We start from the raw sequence: 21,982 nt of genomic DNA, 5'->3' as shown, positions 1-21,982 counted from the left end.
TTATCTCAGAAACAGATGCCAAGACAGAATTACAAGTACAAGAGATTTATGGTAGGAACTGCCAGTGTTGGATAAATGGGGGAAAAGGAGGTATAGGCAGGGAAAAGCTTCAGACTGCAATGCTGAAAGGAGAGAAGAAAGAAAGGATTTTGTAGGAAGAGTCATAGACTGCAGCACAGTTGTTAGAAAGATCTCAGTCAGGGGGCCTATCATGGGGAGGGGGGAGGGGGGAGGGATTGCATTGGGAGTTATACCTGATGTAAATGACGAGTTGATGGGTGCAGCACACCAACAAGGCACAAGTATACATATGTAACAAACCTGCACGTTATGCACATGTACCCTACAACTTACAGTATAATAATAATAAATAAATTAAAAAAAAAAAAAAAAAAAAGAAAGATCTCAGTCAGGTGGATGGAAAAGCAAAAGTGACCTGTTACAGAAATCCAATAGGAATGGGTCAGAATCAGTAGCCCTGCAGGGACCAGGCATTGACTGAGGGAAGCCTGGCAGGAGGGTGGCCTTGACAAGAATGTGCAGTTGACCCAAAGGGGCAGCAACCAGGGGTCTCTGTCAATTCTTCTCTCCAAAAGCTCAGGTTCTCCAGAAAGGGCATCTGAATGACACACATCTGTGGCCTCTGTACAAGTGCTCATTACATTTTGGTTGAATCCAGTAAGTCATTTACAGCCAATGTCCAAATCTAATCTTCCTGCATACCTGCACACACAGTCCCTATATTCTCTACTGTCATCATATGTCACCCATGCCTTTTAATGGCTGCTATCAGCTATGGGATTTCACTTCTAAACAAACATAAGTGGTATAAGTGTTGTGATGTAATCCATGCCTGGAACCTGCCCTTGGGGTGACCCCGTAGAGTAGGAGACAGTCCAATGTTCTCCTACCTCTTCTGAGACCTTGGTTCATCAGTTCTTACCTTATTTTTACATATATTTTTAAAGATATTGCTCCCTCACTTTCTGATTATAATTATGCTCAAATTCTCTTTACATTGTTTAAAAATCCCCAGCCCAATGACACTTTATACTGTTATTCTATTGTACCCCTTAAATGTGGAGTTACTCTGGGATCAGTTTTTACCCATGTTCTATTCTCTGTCAGGTTTCAAAAGTCTTTCTAGACTATTTCTTACTCTTCTTCCCCAAGCCAAAATGCATTAGCTGCCCAACCTTTCTCTGCAGGCCTATGGAAAGACTATGGCTGTCTGTCAAATAAGTCTTCCTATCCTTTTCCTTTTTTGTAGTCTTTGGTTTTCTTATTCCTTCTACCCAAGTGAGCTGTCCAGTTCTTTGAGGGTTGATACTAAGAGTCTAAACTATTTCCTAAATACAGAATGAGGCCTGGCCCATGGTAGTTCTCAATTAAGGTTTGTTGAGTGAATACTAAATACAAATCAATTGAAGCAGAATATGGTTTGGTGATAGCGAGGAATGAAGAAATCGATTGAAACAGAACAATAATTTCCGTTAGAGTAGATTTCTTAAATAACACAATTTGTCTAAATGTAAGGTTGAGTAATGCTGGCAGCAAATTATCATGCCTTGCTTTTGCCAGTAGGAAGTGGACAGGATAGAAACGTGCTCCTATCTGGACAGAATACCACTGTGACTGGGCACCCTCACCTTTTCTCATTTATTAGAGGGGATGGTATGTAGTTGATGAAAATATCCAAGAAAAATAAGAGAGCTTGGCTTAAAGGAAAAGTTATTAAGACTCAAGGTCACTCATTAAGATCTGAAGCAAACCATGTGATGGGGACACAAATATCATCTGAGCATGAAAATCTGTATTCATTCAGGGAAAGAAGGGGTCATATAGTATTGTTAATTCATTGTCAGTGTTTGTTTATACAAAGTACATTGAATTTGCAAATCAAAGTAAATTTAGAGGTGATTTAGAACAAACAGGAATATTTTTTTGAACTCAGAGAAGTGATACCCCAGAGGACAAATTGCCCCTCAGCTTTGACTGCGTTTGATTATGATGTAAAATATTCTTAATCAAAAGAGATGGTTCTCTACATATAAAATCGGGGTTTTAAATTTTTTCTTAAGACTTTGAAGCATTACCAGGCTTAACCCTAGTACCAGGAACAAAGACTTGTTTGTGGTAGAAACTATCCTTTAATGAAATGAAGGCACAGAGCTTGTGCAGCTGAAAGTAGACTGAAACAAGGAATGTAGCCTCTGGATGTATAAGAGAAAGCCACAGGCAGTTATCTGGCTGAAGGTCAAGTAAGTCTTTCCTTGCCCCTCCACACATGCAGGAAAGAAAGGGAAGAGACAAATCTCTCTTGCTCCCAAAGTAATACTTTTCCTTTCTTTCTTCCTTACTCCTTTCCCTTCTTCCCTCCAGGACTCTGACTGTATCTAGAGGTGAAAGGATCTGACCCTGAGAAAAAAACTTTATGTCTTCAGGACCACAGTAGTTCAGGAGCATATTAGAGATGAGGGCCTGAAACTGAAAGAGTGATAACTGTTTTGTTTTGTTTTAGTAATTTAATGAAGACATTCTCTCTCACTGTGTCTTACTCTGTCTCTCTCATCTCTTTTGGTCCCTTATTATCTGTCTCTTAACTTTTTTTTTCCCACAAACAACCTTAATCTGATAAGCAAATAATGATTGCTCAAGGTGTGCAGGAGGAAACAGGTGAGGAGTGTAGAGAAGGATGTACATTTCTCTCCTAAGACTGAACATTATCAGTCTTCTTAATTCTCAGTAAGTGAAAAAAAAAAAAAAAAAAAAAAAAAAACCCTTTCATGGTAGGTTCACAGCTGTCCCTTCTCTAATTCCATTCAAATCCAAATCTACCCGTTTGTCTTGGATATGGAATCTCTCATAATTACCACAGGTTTTTGTTTGTTTGTTTGTTTGTTTGTTTGTTTTTAATAAGAATTGCACCTGATTGTATTTATGGTTCTCAACTCAGGATATATATTAGAATTATTTAAGAAGCCTTAAAAATTCTGACTTTCAGACCACTCCAATAATGAATTCAATCAGAAACTCTAGACGTGGGACCCATGCATTTGTACTTTTCTTTCTTTTTTCTTTTTTTCAATGTTTAAGTTCTAGGGTACATGCACGGGATGTGCAGGTTTGTTACATAGGTAAATGTGTGCCATGGTGGTTTGCTGCACAGATTAACCCATCACTTAGGTATCTAACCCAGCATCCATTAGCTATTCTTCCTGATGCTCTCCCTTCCCCTAACCCCCGCAGAGGCTCCAGTGTGTGTTGTTCCATGTGTTCTCATCATTCACCTCCCACTGGTAAGTGAGAACATGCAGTGTTTGGTTTTCTGTTCCTGTGTTAGTTTGCTGAGGATAACAGTTTCCAGCTCTATCCATGTCCCTGCAAAGGACATGATCTTGCTAGTTTTAATGGTTGCATAGTATTCCATGGTTTATATGTACCACTTTTTTTAATCCAGTCTATCATTGATGGGCATGTGGGTTGATTCCATGTCTTGGCTGTTGTGAATAGTCCTGCTATGAACATATGCATGCATGTATCTTTATAATAGAATGATTTCTATTCCTTTGGGTATATACCTAGTAATGGGATTGCTGAGTCAAATGGTATTTTTTGCTTCTAGATCTTTGAGGAATTGTCACACTGTCTTCCACAATCGTTGAACTAATTTTCATCGCCATCAACAATGTAAAAGCATTTCTTTTTCTCAAAAACATGGCATGCTTCATGAATCTGCATGTCATCTTTGTGCAGGGGGCATGCTAATATTCTCTGTATCGTTCCAATTTTAGTACATGTGCTGCCAAAGCAAGCACTATATTTTTCAATACTTCAGACAGTTCCAAAGTGTGGTCCAAGTGGAGGACCACTGTTTAGGGTCAGAGTTTAGGGTCATCTCAGCAAACAGACACACAATATCCTAAGGTATTCATCTCTCAAACACATATTTTGACTTACTAGCAGAGTAAAAATATGAAAAACATGTCAAGTTAGACTTTAAACATTTAGCTTTCTATAGATATGAACATGAAAACATGTACAAATATGCCACAGTAAAATTAAACCAATTAATGCGTTCCTGGGCAAGGACTAGTAAAAGTGTACTTTAACAAAGCGTTCAAATTATTTGTGTCCACATGGTGAGTATAATATTGGCTATGACATGGACTGAGAGTATATTTTTATATTAAATTGCAGTACTAAGGAGCTGTTTAAAAAATCAACTTCTGTTATGGTGCTATGCTTGGATAAGAACATAAATGATTGACAGTTTTGCAGGATCATGCTGAAAAATCCCACCCACTTCAAGATAACGAAAACATGAAGTAGGCTGTAAGTGGAAGTGTCTGGAGAATTCCTTTTTTTTTTTTTTTTTCCCCCCCTGACAAGTGATGTATAGGATTTGATTTTTGGGGAGTAGTAATTTGTTTCCAGTTTTGGTTAACTCTAAACTATCCATGAACATAGACCTCAGAGACTCCATATCGTTACTTGATTTTTCTCGTTTACATATGCTACAAACGTATTTATTTACTGTGGGTTCATTACTGAAGAACAAAGATAAATAAAAATACAGCTTCTCCCATCAGGTTGCTCACAGTGTAAGGCATTACTTCTCAAAATAGAGTCAGAATTACTCTGGTGCTGTGAAAATGTAGATTCCCTGTGATTCTAAAGATTCTGACAAAAGTTTGCAGTAGAACCCAGGAAGCTTCATCTTTATGGACTTCCGCATGGATTTAGTGGAAGGATTTACAATGTGAATCTTTTTGGAAATGACTTTGGTGTTCTGAAACTATCCGTGGTAAAGAATCCATTCTCAATTTTTTGTTTGTTTGTTTTTTGATGTTATGAATAAAGCTGCTGTGAACATTCAAAAAGAATTTCAATGTACAAGAGACTAAGTAAAATCTATTAAAACGCCAGGTGCAGTGGCTCAGGCCGGTAATCCTAGCACTTTTGGAGGCTGCGGAGGACGGATCACGAGGTCAGGAGATCGATTCCATCCTGGCTAACACGGTGAAACCCCATCTCTACTAAAAATACAAAAAACTAGCCGGGCGTGGTGGCGGGCGCCTGTAGTCCCAGCTACTCGGGAGACTGAGGCAGGAGAATGGTGTGAACTCGGGAGGTGGAGCTTGCAGTGAGCAGAGATCGCGCCACTGCACTCCAGCCTGGGAGACAGAGCAAGACTCCGTCTCAAAAAAAACAAAAAACAAAAAACAAAAACAAAAACAAAACTAATAAAAATTAATTTATAAGAAAAAAAGCAATGAAGGGAAAACATACAAAATACAATCTCTGAATTTCATTATTAGATTCAATAAACATAAAATTACTGTGTGAAAAAGTTTTTAAATGCCTGCTCTTAGTTTTTGTACTTACTCTGTTACAGACTGATAATTTGCAGACTGACACTGATCCACACACCAAATATTGAGTAGTAGTATTTCCAATTTTTGTTCAGAATAGCACTAATTCTGTGAAATGCCAATAGGCTAGAAACCAGAGGGAAAGAGTCAGTGGTCAATTAAGTTTGGGAAACTGTCAGATAAATAAAATTTCCTTACAATAAAAGATCTTAAGGCCGGGCGCGGTAGCTCAAGCCTGTAATCCCAGCACTTTGGGAGGCCGAGACGGGCGGATCACCAGGTCAGGAGATAGAGACCATCCTGGGTAACACGGTGAAACCCCGTCTCTACTAAAAAATACAAAAAACTAGCTGGGCGAGGTGGCGGGCGCCTGTAGTCCCAGCTACTCGGGAGGCTGAGGCAGGAGAATGGCGTAAACTCGAGAGACGGAGCCTGCAGTGAGCTGAGATCCGGCCACTGCACTCTAGCCTGGGCGACAGAGCGAGACTCCGTCTCAAAAAAAAAAAAAAAAAAAAAAAGGATCTTAAAATGTCTACTATACCAGTTTGTTTGTAAATGCAACAGAAAGATAGCATATGGGTTTTCCTAAAATTATTCAACCATGGATTTGTTTCCAAGAGCTGATTAACAACCCTAAGAACCCAGTCTTGAGTTGAACACAGTTAAGGAGATGCTGATCTAGATAACTTTACTTATTTTACCGTTGAGGAAACAGAAACCTACAGATGTCAGGTGACTTGGCTTATAGTCAAACAACTATTACATTTACCGGTTCACTGAATAATTAATCTAATTAAATTTATTTATAATAAATTAAGCAAAAATTTAATGAGTATTTATTTATTAGGGTCAGGTACTCTACCAGATGTCTTGTCTTCCAGATTTATCATTGGAATCTTTTATACACATGAAATGCGTAACCATCTACCTCAGGAACTCTTGGTTCTCATTTTTCTGCAGACACAAGTATTCCTGTGTTGTTTACTTTGTGTGCTTCAATCGTTCTTTCTAAGATTTCCCTTCTGTTTATAACTGAGGACATTTTTCTGGATGAGGTTGGCCTAATCTTAGCCAACTTCGTTAAGACTGAATAATCAAGCAATCTGGTAAAAAGATTGGCATATTTATTTAGTTTTGTTTTTATTTCAACGAATATTTGCATAGCAGTTACTAAGGGTCCATTTTTTCAGCAACTACTGGCCAAACAACGTTCTTAGCATTTTACATGTACTAACTGATTTAAACTTTAAATGAAGGATTTGATTATTTTTATTGGACTTATTTGGAGATCAGGAACATGAGACATGGAAATATTAAGTGGCTTGTCCAGGGTTATAGAGCTTATACCTGGTAGACTTAGGATTCAAACTCAAGCAGTCTGGTTCCAGAGTTCATATTATACCAGGTAGAATTGTACATCCACTTTATGAGAATAGCAAGTATACTGGTTTAAAGTAATAGGAAATTACCCAAATGAGCAAGAATTATTCTGAAGAATTCAGGGTTGTAATGGAAAGGGATCTTAATGTTCAGATAAATGACTTTCCTTTTCCACTGTAATTCATCTGGATGAGAAACTGTTTTCTTCAGGAATATGACAGAGAGGATTTTCAAAGACAGTGAAAATTGTGTAGACATATTATCTTAAAGGAGAATGATCCTTAAAGATGATCATAACTAGAGTTCTTAATTGCATTTTAGAAGTTAGAACAACTGTAGATTTTCTGTAATAAAATAATGGTGGGATTATCTACATGTACTGGGAGACGGTTTAATAAACAGAATCATCTTAAAAATGTTCTCCTATGATTTTTTGCCATTGATTCATTAAAAACAAGTTATTGAGTATCTATCATGTGCTATATAGTATGAAAAGTGCGAGGGATACAACATTGACTAAAACAAGTTGTCTGCCTCCATTCACATCAGTCTGCTGGAGGAGAAAGCTTTAAAACACAAAATTAAACAAATGTGCTGCATAGTACTGTTTATCTGCACAGTAATTTATTATGAAGCAATATATAACAGCATATTCTTCAATATAATATTTTTGTGTGTGTTCCCCCAAGAGAATCATGACTTGTAGGTTTGAGAATCACTACTCTGGTTTCCACTTTCACTTTATAGATCAGCATAATGGATACTCTGGAGTTTATGACTCATCTAGTTGAAGATGTGGTGGAGCCAGGGATGGCCTTCATGTCAACAGATTCTAAATCAATGGTTGTTTTTTATATTTCTGACTTGTGGAGTCATTTTTGTTTCATCTTACTATCCACACAATTATGAGCTAATAGAAGATAGCTAATTCCTTCTCTTTTAGTTATTATGAAAGAAAATGTTTTGATTTAGAGATGTTTACTGTAGGCCAAATTTTCATTTTCAGCATTCTACCTTTATATAAATTGATACATGGACAGTATATTTTTACGTAATTGTTCATAGGTTATATATTTTTATCTTTCAAATGAATCAAGTATCAACATGTTTAAGATTAATTTTATGACTAAGAACTCTTTATTAAAAAACTAAAACATTATCAATAAAAAAAAAATACATTTCAAAGAAGTCGCTTTTGGCCTCCAAGCCTTATTCTTGGTCCCCTTTCTACCTTTCTAGATGTAGCCACTGATCACATAAGTGAGTTTAATATGAGTTCTCCAGGTTATTTTCCATATGTCCATATGCTTCTGTTATAACTATACCTCTATGGTAACCCCAGAAAAAACACTACAATTTTTTAATATGGTATTGTACTGAAAGTATCTTTTAGCCATTTGCTTTTTTTACAGTAGAATATCAATTTATTTTATAAGACATAGATCTACCTTGTTCTTCCTAACTGTTGCATAGTGTTTCACAGTTTGGATGTAACACAGCTTATTCGACTGTCCAAACAATTTCTGATTATAAACAATGCTACAATGAATATCTCTGTAGAGCTTTTTTATACATTGAATAAAATTTTCAACCTGTCAACTGTAAGCCTAACAGGAGCAAGGCAGCCACATTTCTAACAAGCAGTCAGTAACTCAGCACAGGCTATCAAGGCAGAAATTACCTGCCGTAAGATGTTAACATTTTGCTCTCATAGGTCAGCTTCATGGAAGTAACATGCAATGCTAGGATAGTAGCAAAAACAAAGGAAATTGGCATATAGTTAATGAATAAATACAACTTAGTCAATCCAGAAATATTTACCAAAGACTTGCCTACCTGACGCCAGGGTTTGTGTTACAGGTAAGGAAAAACAATGGTGAATAAGACACAGATTCTTCTTTCAAGGAACTCACAATCTTAAGGGAAAGAGAAAGACATATAATTAAAGTTGATTTCCTTATGTCGTTCAAGTCTTTTTGTAGGGATATGAGTAGGGTAGTGTGAGGCCTTACTGGAAAACCTCCTGAAAGGGTAGGTGTGTCTACTAAGTCTTTTCAAGGTGTGACTTCTCACTTGAGATCTGAAGGAGGACCAGAAATCGCAGCCAAATGCTGGGGGTGAGTTGGGAAGGACATTCCAGGGAGAGCAAACTGCGTGTGCAAACACATAGAAGACAGAGCTATGTGTAAGTGGGAGTAAAAATAGCTTAGTATTTACTACTAGAGTGTAAATATTAAACTATGGTATGAAATATGAGAGACATACAAACTGTTACAAATGCATGGTCTTTATTTTAGTATTATAATTTTGATTGCATCCACCAAAATATATTTTATTCCTTTTGTAGTAACCCACCCATATTTAACATTATAATTCAATGCACACGATTCTTAGTCATTTATTCAATATTTAACAAATATCTACTGAGTCATGACTTAACGAAAGGTGATATCTTGGATGTTAAATTCATATTTCACTCAAGGGAAGAAAGATATTCTTAATTTTAAGTATAATGTCCATTAACACAATTTGAAACTGGAAGGTAGCAAGAAGAAAACAGTGCAGCTATGAAATCAGGAGCCATATTCAAAAAGAAAAAAGTTTTCTCCATAAAAAGTTAAAATTTATACTGGTTTACATCACACACATTGTTGATATTTCAGAATAAGAATTGTTGTTAGAAAGAAAACCTACCTGTGGTCTTATGAACCAAAAATTTTAAGTAGATTTTTTTTTTTTGCAGTGGAATCTTCACAATTATCCAGTTAATTCCATTATTTATTGTGACAAGAATAATAATAGGTATCAAATTATTTAATTAATTTAAGAATATATGCTTTATTATATTTTATTATCTACTTCATCTTTTCTCCCCTATCCCTTAAGGATATCTCATCATTTTATGTCTTTGTGATTCTTTAATTTGGATTTGGTCAAATAAAATATAAAACAACTCTATCACAACAACCACTTCAATAATCAAGATGATAATGTAATAATGGAATGTTAAAATATTGTCTCCTTTGAGATAAAAGTAATTTGAAATACATGTTTTCTACTTAGATTGTTTTCAGACACCCAATTGGATGCCTAATTGGAAAGCATGAGGAAAATCCCAGGGAAGCATCATCACCACGGAGAATATGAGGAAAAAAATAAAATGGCTTGTGTAGGAATAAACAGGAGAAAAGTTTAATGATTTTGAACTTTGAATAGTATATTTAAAGTGCTACCTTCCAGTTTCAAATTGTGTTAATGAATAATTATACTTAATTAGGAATACCATTGTCCCCTTGAGTAAAACCTGAATTTAACATCCAAGATATCACCTTTCATTAACTCATAACTCAGTAGATGTTTGTTAAATATTGAATAAATGACTAAGAATATACTTTAAATATACTACTCTGCATAATTCAATGCACATGATCTTTAGTCATTGAGTAGTATATTTACTCAACTACTCAACTTAGTCTGTTGCGTAGTATATTTAAAGTGGCAGAGGACATGCCTACAGATGCCAAGATGGAATTTATTCCCTCATTCCACAAAATTTAAGTGCCTGCTTGGTACCTGGCACAGTTCTAGATACCTGTGATTCATCATTGACTAGAACAAAGATGACTGCATCTCTGTCAAATGTTAGGAACTTCTTATTTTCATTTACCAAGAAAAATCTAGCAAAAGGAAAAACATATAACCTACACTTTTAAAAGGTTTATGCAAATGTGTATGTTTCTTATGTGACCAGTTCAGTGGAAGTTGCAAGTGTTTTTTGAAGGGGGGGATTTGTGAAATTATTGCCAGCGGACATTTTCTAGACGCTTCCTTTTTTTAGAATGTCTTGCTATCACGGAAAAAAACCTGCGATCTAGTGCTCTGTGGAGATAGATGACATTTGCCTGATCGACGTCTATGATTTCTATGTCATACTTTATAGCCCAAACATAAATGCATTATATTTTAACTGTAATGCTGCTACTCATACTTTAAAATCTGCTTACAGTGGGCTATTGAATTAGTTTTAACATTTATTCATTTTAAAATTTATACTTCTAACTCATTGTATTAATGAATTTTTTTCAACAGAGATAACTTAGTGTCACGTTAGTTGGTTTTACTAAAATTGGTGTATTTTTATGAGCATTGGATTTTAATCTTAAACTCTTCTCTCAATGAAAGACTACAATATTTTACTACAACTATCTGGCAGATGTGCGCAGAGATTTAAGGCTTGACTTGTTACCACCTTCTCCCTCATGGGATTTTCATTAGAGATATCCTTACTCTTCAAACTTCAGATGATAGAGAAAAAAGTACCAAAGGGAGAAAGTGGATTAGTAGGAAGCTTAAGGGAAAGAAAAGTGTCAAGATCCTTCAGGCATAAAATCAAATTTGAAACACTTGAAAATTGTAAGGGGCTAGGAATGTAGATAAGGGTCTAAGGTTGTATATAGAAAAGGTATCCATAAAAAGTTGCAGGTGGGGAGGAAAATAATGGTATGTGTGGAGGAAAAAACACTACTCTAAATAATATTATTTAAGAGAAAAGATTCAATGGAAAGTTATATCTTTAAGAAGTGATCATGTGTGTGTGAGTACACACATCCTTCTTGTATCAGTCCATTTTCATACTGCTATGAAGAAATACCTGAGACTGGGTCATTTATAAAGAAAAAAAGGCTTAATGCACTTGCAGTTCCACGTGGCTGGGGAGGCCTCACAATCATAGCAGAAGGTGAAAGAGGAGCAAAGGCATATCTTACATGGTGGCAGGCAAGAAAGTGTGTGCAGCGTAACTGCCCTTTATGAAATCATCAGATCTCATGAGACTTACTATCACAAGAACAGCATGGGAAAAACCCGGCCTCATGATTCAGTTACCTCCAGCCAGGTCCCTCCCACAACACGTGGGGATTATGGGAGCTACAATTCCAGATGAGATTTGGGTAGAGACACAGCCAAACCATATCACCTATGATGGTGTTTGAAGGTAATTTGTTTGGGTTTTCTCTATTTATTGAATTTAATTTGCTTGCTTCTCTCTTTCTCTCTCTCTCTCTCTCTGTCTTGGCACTATTTTCTCCCTATTATTATGGTTGGTGTACTGTTATACTTACCCAATCCTACCTGGTAGACAGTAAGCTGTGTCAGGATAAGGGTTGGGAAAGGACATTCTCTGTCCCTGTGGTATTCAGCGTGTTACCATATACATATATGCTAATCTTATTCAAAATCCTTTTGTTGAATGAGGAAACGAATGACTAATTGGATGAATGACTGAACAGATAAATAAATGAAAAACCAAATGAGTAACGTATTAGGTCTTGGAAATAGTGCAATTTAAACTTAAAGTTGTAGATACAGTATTACTGGTTAAGTTTCTTAGGAAGCGTACTCTGAGACAAAGACCAAAGTTCATTCAAAGTGATATTGAGTTTAACAACTGTGGGAGAGTGAAGGCAGCATGATTGGTCAGAGGGAATTGCTGATCCACAATGTATTTACGACAGAGACCATAAAGTCCTGGCCCTGCACAGACCAGTCATTAGACAAAGCCTGTCCCAGAAAGGTTGTGACTTTGGAGGAAGCTCAATTGATATCTCAGCGAGAGACTCAGCAGTGGGGGAGTGAATGTTCTGGTTCTACAGGTGAGGGTCTAGAGAATCACCACAGACTCTACTACAAATACCAGAAACAACCAAGGGTGCCATTTCCATGGAAGGGAAATCCAGGGCCAATGAATGGAAGAGAGGACATTTTCAGCTCAAAATTAAAAATCTATTTAAATAATTGTCATCATTTAAAAATTCTCAGAATGCAAATATTTAAACAGAACCTAGTCTGTTTTGTTCCATCACATAATTATTAAGCATCAGATGCCAAAGGGAGAGGATAAGATTTAAGATAATTCCCAGCTCAGCGATTGTCATTTTACATATTTCTTCTTTTTTTTTTTTTTTTTAACGGTAATTCAGACTCAGTGAAATTTAAGCAGGGGTTTATACTGATATATTTTCTTATTTTTATCATAAAATGAATGCATCAGAATTCCAGGGTTAGCCTGTGAATGGCAGTAATTAGACTCTTGGGATATGTGAAGGCATGTGTGAATAACACTATACATGTTTCCCAAGAGTAGTAAAAATCTAAGGTAGAGATATAGGAGAATTAGAGGAGTGGAAGAAATAAGTTCATTGAACAGTGAATGAACTTAGTTCAGCTACAGTTTTTTTCTGAAGGAAGTGATGATGTGCTTTCATATGAGGAAAGGGAAATAGGAACTGTTAAGCCCCTGCTCCGTTTGAGGCCCTGGGCTATATGCTTTATCTATGTTATCAGTATAATAAAGGCAAAATATTATATCGCACTAACTGGGTACCAGGCACTCTTTTAAGCATTTTACGTGTATTAACCATTCATGGTAAGCATGTTAATATCGTTCTTCTTTTTTGGGACACAGAATTTCAGTAACTTTTTCAAGGTCACTGAAATGAAAGGTAGCAGCACTGAGATTTGAACCTACGGTAACATGAAATACTGCTTTTCATCTTATTTAAAAGATGGGTCTCCATTGTTGGCTGTAGAATGATGTAAAGCACATTGAATTGAGAAATAACTCCAAAGTGCTGAGATAAGATTGCCAATCAAAATAAAAGTGGCCCAAAATGAGAGGAAACGTCCCCCTTAACAAGGATTTTCTAAAGCAAGTCTGACACATCTCTATTGATAATAAATCAATCCATTGTGTTTTTGATTATGCAGCTTGCATTTTGATAGAGCGTCTCTATGTGAAATTTGTGCGTGTGTGTGTGTATGTGTGTATGTGTGCCCAGTGTATAAACTGTGTTGTTCTTTAGGGCTGCACAGGTGTCTTCAGTGTTCCCTGCTGCTTCCAATATAGGCAAACAATTAAAATGTTAAAATAATGTGTTCTAGGGAGGAAAATTGTGGAGTGGAGTTGGTAAGACAGAGGTTTCATTTTAACTTTATCATTTATTAGCTGTAAAATTGGATTAAATTACTAAAACTTTCTAAGGTTCAGTTTTCTTGCCTATTAAATGGAATATACCTACCTTTTAAAATATGTCATAAAAGAATCAGTGAGGTAGCATGTCCATAGTTCCTGGCATATCACAGAGGCTGAAAGCTTGTTAGTTCTCTTTTATCTTTTAGGTCCTATAACTACTCAATCTTTAATTCATGTAAGGTAGCAGATAGATTCCTCCAAAAGGCAATCTAATTTAATAATTTAAAATGTACTAACTCAGCATATTTCTCTAAGCCCTGCCCTGCATTGCTTACTGTGTCTCTTGTCCATTTCATTGTGTATTAGCTATTTCCTTGCAAACTACTTATGCGTGACAAGAAAGGAAGCTTAATATATTTTTCTTTGGTTGACGTTTTCAGATATATAGAAAATCCACATCTCTAAAGACCAAAGTGGAAATTCTGAGAAGGTTACAACCATTAGCTAATGTAAGGCTTGGGTTTTTTTTTTTTTTTTTTCTATAGATTTATTTATACCATCTCTACCCTCCCCAACCACAATAAATAAAAAATGGTTGAGGTTATGTCTAGTAGGACAAGTAGATATATTTTGCTGGTCAGCTTGATAATGGGCCAGGAAGACCTCACATGGAGGCTCCACTCTTTTATGGTAATTTAGGTATTTTTTGACAGTGATAAGGAAAACTGATGGATCCACCGCTTTCCTGTTAGTGAGCTATTCTAGGCCACAGTGAGTTTATAATTAATCAGTTGACATCAAATGAATGATAACCTTGCTTTTTAACATTTGACTTATAGGGCATATTTCCATCTCACCAAATTACCTATTTTGAATGTTATAATTTTCATTCTGGACCTACATATTAATATTTTTTGTTAACTAGTAATTTATACGTACAATCAACACTCATTTTTGCAGAAGCCAATTATTCAGTCTAATAATTACCCAGGCTCTTTGTTTCCAATTTTCCCCCTTAACTTGCCCTTTTTCGGCCATTCATCAACAGCTCTATCCCAGAGAACAGAAAGGAGGTAGGAAGCTTAGGTGAGTCTCATATAAGATAGTTGGACTTCAGGGTTTGAAAAGGCCAAAAGAGCAAAAAAGTCAAATCCAGGGCTAAAGTGAGATTGTGTTTTCAGTGGAGGTTATTTTTTTATTTAATACTGAAAACAATATGCAGTACAATAGTGTCCGCTTTTCCACAGTTTTGCTTTCTATGATTTCAGTTGCCTGCAGTACAGTACAATAAGATATTTTGGAGAGAAAGGCTACATTCACATAACTGTTATTACAGCATGTTGTTATAATTGTTCTACTTTATTATTAGTTATTGTTGTTAATCTCTTACTGTACCTGATTTATAAATTAAACTTTATCATAGATAGGTATGCATAGGACAAAACATAGTGGAAGTAAGGGATGCTGCTATCCATAGGTTTAAGCATCCACTGGGGTTCTTGGAAAGCATCCCCCACGGATAAGGTCAGACTATTGTATTCTTGACGTCAGTATTTAAAGCCAAATTCATAGTTGCAACCACCCATAAGCTGACAGACTGTGTATATTTGTGTGTCTGTGAGAATATATTTTGTCAGCACTTAGTCTCCTTCATAGAATCCTTTTATCATTCTAATGTCACTTATTATGGATATGTTATTTGTAAACATAACTCAAATGCACACCTTTGGCAGGGAAATTGCATCTTATTCATTGCTGCATCTTCATTGCCTACAACTTGCCCTACAGTCATTAGAAACAGACTATTGCTGCTGAATAAGTAAATAAATGAGACTTGAATTAATGTTAAGGAACAAAATTAGAACACAATTTAAATAATTCTTCATATCACATATGGGATGTCATATTTCTGATCAGTATTCCAAGCTGAAAAATGGACTCTGTGTTATTCAGATGCCAACCTCAATCCCGGAAAATAAACTGCCATAGTCGCAATCTTCCACAGCAGTGCTCTGTATAATTCAACAGTGCATGCTATCTGTTAGCTACTACCAAAGCCTTGGCTCCAGATGCACAGTCTTGGCATCATCAGGCAGCAGACAAAGAATCCATCAAAAGGCTGGAGACAAGTTTGATGTATGCAGTTCACTCCTCATCGTGGAACATCACTGCCAGTCATGTCTTTACAGCTGTGGGGGATTTTGTTCATTTTATAGCACCTACAACATTACTACATAAGCTTTCATAATCTGACTGTCAGAAACATCTCAGGGTGAGTATTGTACCAAGGAAAGATTGGCGTAACATGGCCAGGGATGCAGCAATTGATGCATGAGAAACAACGGTCAGGGCTTTCTTGTGTAGCTTTTTTTTTTTCTTTTCTATTCTCTTCCTCTGTGTAATCAAGTATAAGGAAGTATCTGTACCTGTCTCAGACCCAATTATTAGTGCAGGCCTTTTACACTGTAATCTAATTCAGTCTTTCCTCGTCCCCATTTAAGGCATTTAAAAGCAAACAAGAGTTTTATGATGATGAAGACAAAAATAACTGAGGAAATTTTAGGGTGCTATCATCTTAACCATTTTCATAGTTGTATTTCAACTTACTTAAGGATGGACAGGAACACCTCTCTGCACGTGTGCGCGCGCGTGCACGCGCGCACACACACACACACACACACAGTTATAATCATTTTTGTACGTTGGTGAAAACTTGGTCTTCCATGAGCACATTAAGGCAACATATGAAAATGCAGCTGCTCCTCCGTAACAACCATACTGAGAAGCCAGATGATGATCATTCTGATTATTTTGTCCCATGGGAGTGGCTTGAGAGTGGAATGTGGGTTCCTGGCTCTTCACCATGATGGAGGTTCTGGGTCTTTTTCGCATGCCTATGTACTGCTGGGAAAGAATGGGATAAACTTTCCAAGGATGGGATAAACACCAATGCATGCTGGTCTTCCCTTCTTCAGTCTCCTTTCCCACCTGCGACTCTGCCTTTCTTGAATTACTGCTTAGTATTGGAGTAGCTTTCGTGCTAGAATGGTACCCGCACAATAACAAATACTGCCTCATTTCAGTATGATGAATGAAGACTTTTAATGAAACTGGCCCAAACTGCTCTGGCAAACTGCCTTATTTTTGTGTTCTAAATGGGAGTGATCCATCAGCCACACGCAGCGTCTCTGTCTCCACATCCCCCCTCCACGCACCTTGCTCATCTTCCTCACCAGGCTCTCAGCCTCTCTGTTCCTCTCACCTCCCTGTTCTTCCAGTCTTCTGAGCTTGACCAGCGGGCTGGCGATCCTCTGCACGCCCCCACTTCATATCACTAATCTCTGCTGATGCACTGGGTGAGTGGCTGCATAGCTCGGTGCATAGGTCCCCCGGCTTCATTCTTCCCCAGTCCAGGATACTGGCACGCTAATGTGGTAAAATGTCTGGCGGGTATTAATTACACTTGCAGACGGCTGCTTCATTAGAGTTGCCTGTCTCCCCTGAGCGAGGTTGTAAATCAAACTATGATTCATGACTTTTAAAAAATTGGAAAAGATAAACAAACACTAAAGGGAAAAAAAGTCTTCCAAAAATAATAAATATAAATGAAGAGGAGGGATGACACCTTAATCAAACTGGCTGGTAGTTGCAAGCAGCTCGGCATTTTGCTAGGGTGGAGACTGAAGGTTTGTTAGATGGCTCTTTCTCCTTGTTATTTGTTTCATGGTTTTTAAAAAAGTAAGAAGCACAGAATTATTTTTGTTTCTTTTGGAGAGCTGTTTAAAACAGACCATGTGATGAAAAATACAAGTACAATCTGCATAGTTGTATGAAGGATGATAGTGAGGCGGGGTTTCATTAACCAGGAGTTTAAAATGAAAGGAGAAGAAAAATGAAGAGGGGAAAAACACTTTTAAGGCTGAAAGTTCTTCTCTGGTAGAGTTTTCCTTCTTTTCTTGACTAGTTTTCCTACAAAATACCAATTTGTGAGGATCATATACCTGAAATCCTAATATTCCAAAGTTACTTTAGACTACCTTTTAGCTAATTCTAAACGATCAATGCTATTGTAAGAATATCTCTCTCTCAGGTTTGCTGTAAGGGTTATATGACATAGTGCAAATTAAAACATTTGTAGACTCAAAAATCATTATTCACATATATGTATATAACTTAGAGACAGATATCCATCAAAATAATTAGTATTATTCATTTTATTTTAGCAAGTAAGCCTGTATTGCTTACCCACTGTATCCATAGCAGCCTGAAATATACTGTAAGTTGTACTTTTGAAATAGAATGAGTTACCATCGTTTTTATTGGGCTTTGCTATTTAAAGTGGGAGAGAATTTCACAGAGGCTAAAGCATAGTCAACACGTCTCTCAAGAATTCAGACATAGATGTGGTTTTGTATGTTTTGGAAAGGCTTCATGTAAAAGGCTGGACTCAATCTGGATCTGAAAGATGAAGTGGATTTCCATAAATGTCCAATGGAGAATGCCTTTGGGAAACGCAGGCTGTACAATGAGCAAATCAAATGGGGAAAAGGCTTTGCTGTATTTGGGGAACAGCATGGAGGAGAGTCCCTTGGGGAGGAGGATCTTGACCTTGTGTAGTAGAAGATGAGACTTGCTGTAATGAACTGCTGTGTCAAAGACAGGTGGAAGAGTTTTGAAGAAAACTCCAATGAACACAGGTATTTCAGGTGACACATATCTCTGTTTGTATTTTGTCAGCCTGCTAGAATAACCACACTCAGGTTATTGAGAACACAGAACATGGAGAGAGACGCTGAGCTCTTTAGCAGTTTTGTCATTATATTTAGGTTCTGTGCAGTGGCAGTGAAAGTTATTGTTAGGACTTTGTATTAGGGAAGAAACACTTGGGATTTGGGAGACTGGCCATATTGCCCAGCATCCAACCTGCTATCTACCTTCCATCTTTGTCTTAAGTGCTTTTGAAAGTAGATGGCCAGGAGACCATGCGATGACCTGGGGACCATGAGAAGTTTCTGTAGCTCAGTAGAGACAATTCAAATTTGCCTCTATTCAGCTGTAGTAACAGAGATCATTCAAATTGGTCTCTACTCAGCTATAGTAACCAAAACAGAATGATACTGGTGTAAAAACAGATACATAGACCAACAGAACAGAATAGAGAACCCAGAAACAAATTCATACATCTAGAGTAAACTCATTTTTGACAAATGTGGCAAGAACATACATTGGAGAAAGGACATTCTCTTCAATAAATTTTGCCGGGAAAACTGGATATCCCTGTGCAGAAAAGTAAAAACCAGAACCCTATCTCTCACCATATAAAAAAACCAAGACAATGTAGATTAAGGACTTAAATCTAAGACCTCAAATATGAAACTATGAAAACATTAGGAAAACTCTCCAGGATATTGGACCAGGCAAAAATTTCTTGAGTAATACTCCATAAGCACAGGCAACCAAAATAAAAATAGACAAATGGGATCACATGAAGTTAAAAGGCTTCTGCATAGCAAAGGAAACAATCAACAGAGTGAAGAGACAATCCACAGAATGGGAGAAAATATTTACAAACTATGCATCTGACAAGGGATTAATAACTAGAATAAATAAGGGGCTCAAGAAACTTTCTAGGAAAATGATCTAAAAATCCAATTAAAAAATAGACAAGAGATCTGAATAGGCTTTCTCAAAAGAAGACATACAAATGCCAAACAGGTATATGAATGCTCGATATCATTCATCATCAGAGAAATGCAAATCAACACCACAATGAGACACGATCTTACTGCAGTTAAAACTTGTTTTATTCAAAAGATGAGCAGTAACAAATGCTGGCAATGATATGGAGAAAAGGGAACCTTTGCACACTATTGGTGGGAATGTAAATTAGTACAACCACTGTGGACAACAGTTTGGAGTTTCCTAAAAAAACTTACAGTAGAACTACCATAGGATCCAGCAATCCCATGGCAAGGTATATACAAAAAAAAAAAAAAAAGAAAATCAGTGAATCAAAGAGGTATCTGTAATCCTATGTTTATTATAGCACTATGCACAACAACCAATAATTTGAAGCAATCTAAGTGCCCATCAACAGATGAGTGGATTAAAAAAATGTGGTACATATACACAATGGAGTACTATTCAGCCATAAAAAAGAATGAGATCCTATCATTTGCAACAACATGGATGGAACTGGAGGTCATTACATTAAGTGAAATGAGCAAGGCATAGAAAGGCAAACTTTGTATGTTCTCATGTATCTGTGGGAGCTAAAAGTTAAAACAATTAAACTCCTGGAGATGGAGAGTAGGATGGTCACTAGAGGCTGGGAAGGCTAGTGAGGGGAGTGGGGGAGTAGGGATAGTTAATGTATACAAAAATATAGTTAGATACAATGACTAAGATCTAGTATTTGATAGCACAATAATTTATTGTACATTGAACAATAACTAAATGTATAATTGGATTGTTTGTAACACAAAGAAAGGATAAATGTTTAACATGATAGGTACCCCATTTATGCTGATGTGATTATTATACATTGCATGCCTGTATCAACATATCTCATATACCCTATATATATATATATGTATACACACACACACACACCCCCCCTATGTACCCACAAAAATTAAAAATATAAAAATTTAAAAATATGGCGATCCATTCCCACTTGGTTTCAGATGAATTACAGTTCTCTGTGAACCAAGAAACATATGTATAATTTATAGTCCATTTTGGCTTGCTTTGATAAAGAAAACATTATTTTCATTCTTAAGAAAATACAGGCTGCATAACATGATGCAATTGTTTATGGAGGCAGTAAACTGTTTCAGTCCTTACTTTAAAACAATAGCAGCTACAAAAAACTGGTCTCTACTCAGAAAGGTTATGTGTGGGAAGGGACCACCACTTGAGTTCAGAGGAAGGTTCATGTGCTAGGATTGTTGTAACCAAGTACCACAAACTGAGTGGCTTACATAACAGTAATGTATCATCTGAAAACTCTGGAGGCTACAAGTTCAAAATCAAGGTGTTGGCAGGATTGGTCTTAGAAACACGGCTTGTCGATGTATTACTGCAATCTCTGCCTTCATGTTCACATCGTGTTCTGTGTCCAAATTTCACTTTTTTATAAGGACATCAGTCACATTGGTCACCCTACCCCAACATAACCTCATCTTAACTAATTACATCTGCAAAATCCTATTTCCAAATAAAGGCACACTCTGAGTTGCTGAGGGTTAGAGCTGCAATGTATGAATTATGAGGAGGGGAGACATAATTCAAGGCACAACAGCAGTGATAAACAATAGTGCCCTGTCCTTTCCAGTTACCTTGGGGATGATACTGTTTTCTCTATAAGATACAGCAATTATAGCTTATTGATTCATCTGATATGTTTTTAGTACTAATTTAAATTTATATTTGAGAGGATATGGGGGATTAAGAATATCTCCCAGCAAAGTTAATCTTCCCCAGCTTGCTGTGACAGGGACCTCACTCTGGAAAGAGATGTACCTTAGGCTTTACCTATAACTGGGCACTGTCATGGCCAACTGTTATCTCACCCAGTTAGATCCTTCAACGAATAGTATTTTGTTTGTAGTAGCAGGAAGAAATGGAAGGAAAGAAGGAAGAACTGAGGGAAAAGAGAAAGGGGTTCCTTTTTCCCCCAAGTAGGAACATAATGCCAAGGTGCCCTTCCCCACTCAGTTCTGACCCACAGAGACTGCTGCAGCATGTCTGACCACAACGATGCAACACCTAAAACAAGGGAGCTCATTCTGAATACTGTGGTGATAATTTGAAAGAAGGCATGGAATTTTCCAAGACATTAACATTGGCAGAATGGTTCTGAGTGTGCTTTGTGTAAAAATAATATTTGCAAAACACATCTGTCTATTGAATATTACAGTCAAAACACGTGGCAAACATTTTCATGGTATTCCACCAGGGGGTGCTCCCCCCAATAGAAAGAAGCAAGAAAACGTGAAAATGTGACTATTTGAACAGCCCCAAAGAAAACATTTGTTTCTGCCAAAATCATGAAAACAAACATTTTTTTTTTTTTCTCTTTGGGAAACAAACATATTGGCTCATAAAACGAGGTTTGAAGAAGAAAACAACTTCTCTAACATATATGTACATATTTTAAACTTGCCTGAAGGAAGATAAAACAGTGCATTGACTGATGATAGATTTGATTATCTAGAAACTAAGAAATAGAATCCCAGAGAGAGTTCTCAGATCA

The 21,982-nt window shown here is 36.8% G+C and overlaps 1 long non-coding RNA gene and 1 other non-coding gene across 2 annotated transcripts in view; one reads left to right on the top strand and one right to left on the bottom strand.

Moving 5' to 3' along the window:
* Positions 1-21,982, top strand: part of LOC101017435 — a 664,168-nt gene that overhangs the window by 450,109 nt on the left and 192,077 nt on the right. The gene's annotated exons all lie outside the window — the stretch shown is intronic.
* On the bottom strand, positions 3,712-3,818 carry LOC116273891. The gene has a single exon (XR_004182395.1). It is a non-coding gene; the product is annotated as a U6 spliceosomal RNA (small nuclear RNA).

This window comes from Papio anubis, chromosome 2 (assembly GCF_008728515.1).
Source record: "Papio anubis isolate 15944 chromosome 2, Panubis1.0, whole genome shotgun sequence".
NCBI classification, from domain to species: Eukaryota; Metazoa; Chordata; class Mammalia; order Primates; family Cercopithecidae; genus Papio; species Papio anubis.
This window is presented reverse-complemented; position numbering and strand designations above follow the sequence as displayed.